Here is a 1773-nt window from a genome sequence, read left to right on the forward strand (position 1 = left end):
CCCGGCGGAGGCGGCCTGGCCCCGCCCCCTGCTGCCCGCCAGGAGGCGGGACCCGAGCGGGCCGCGGACCTGCAAGCACTAATCCCTGCACAAGTTCGCCAGAATCCTGCGAAGGGACCTAGGCTTGCAACCAGTCCGCCACACAACTCTCATCTTCCCTCCTCTACAGAAACTCTGGGAGAGGCCTTGGAATGGTCCTCTTGATGAGAAATCTTAGACTCACATACTTTTCAGCTGGAAAGAACTTGAGACATCATGTGGGTCAGCGGCCATTCATTCATTTATTCATTCACGTTATTTTTCTACGTCCTAGCGCCAGGCACTGTACTAGGCTCTGAGGATACAGAAGGCAAAGATACACAGTCTCTACATTCTCAGAGCCTACAATCTAGAATCTAGTAGAGAAACAAACCAAATAAGCTGACAAACATAATTATATGTATATGTTTATATTTATATACTCATACATATATGCACGTTATATTTACATGCATACATACGTGTGTGTGATTAGGAGGCAACGGTATGGAGGACAGAGGACCAACTTAAATAAGAGAGGGCCTCCCTGAGCAGGTGACATGTAAAGCCATGCTCTGAAGGATAAGAGGCCACAGAGGCTCAGAGAGAGTGACTCTACCAAGGTTACGCAGTAATGGGTGGCAGAGACAGGACTAGGACCAAACTATTCTGACTCTCAAGACCTGCGGAATTTCTACATCACTACCCGCCACCCAACCCTCACTGTTAAGGTCCGTGGGATGGAAGTAGAGATGTAAGGGCGGGTGGAGTGACATTTACAAATTTGGGCAAACCAGAGCCACGGCTGCACTCCTTCTGGCTCCAGCCCCAGCCCTTCCCCCAGGAAGGGAAGGAAACACTGCAGTCAATCTAGCTCTATCTCCCACTAGGAGATGTTTGGAGGGAAGCAGGCGAGATGGTGCTCTTGTCTTCTTCCCTGTGACCTGCGCTTTTGCCTGAGAGAGGATGGATAACCGGACACCGAAATCACACATATTCTCTCTTTTTCTGCACTCTGATTAGGTCATTGTATCTAAAGCCTGAGTCCCCAGTGTGGGGAGTATAGATGTATAGGATCCTCATGCACAATGAATTGGAGACCTCACTCCATGCCCCACCCCAAAAGCCCAACAGATGGGTTAAATTATCCCCAAACTGAGTCGTAATTCCAACACCTAATCCTGGGTTTCATTCAGAACCCCCAGACATGAAGTTTCTCTTATATGGATACATCTTGAGGGCAAGAATCTATAGCCTGCTCCCTCCCTGTCTCCTTGTCTACAATTCTTCTCAGTGCCTGACGCATAAAGGGCTATCAATAAATAAGACTGATTTTTTTTTTTTTTTTTTTTACAGAGAGAGAGTCAGAGAGAGGGATAGATAGGCACAGACAGACAGGAATAGAGAGAGATGAGAAGCATCAATCATCAGTTTTTCGTTGCGACACCTTAGTTGTTCATTAATTGCTTTCTCATATGTGCCTTGACCGTGGGGCTACAGCAGACCGAGTAATCCCTTGCTCAAGCCAGCGACCTTGGGTCCAAGCTGGTGAGCTTAGCTTAAACCAGATGAGCCCACGCTCAAGCTGGCGATCTCAGGGTCTCGAACCTGGGTGCTCCGCATCCCAATCTGACGCTCTATCCACTGCGCCACCGCCTGGTCAGGCAAGACTGAATTTAATTAAACCCGGCCCTTAGCTTCTCACCCAAGTGTGCTGCAGAGGAAGCAGAACAGGGAGGGGAGAAGACTGACAAG

The sequence above is a fragment of the Saccopteryx bilineata genome, chromosome 5 (assembly GCF_036850765.1).
Source record: "Saccopteryx bilineata isolate mSacBil1 chromosome 5, mSacBil1_pri_phased_curated, whole genome shotgun sequence".
Taxonomy (NCBI): Eukaryota; Metazoa; Chordata; class Mammalia; order Chiroptera; family Emballonuridae; genus Saccopteryx; species Saccopteryx bilineata.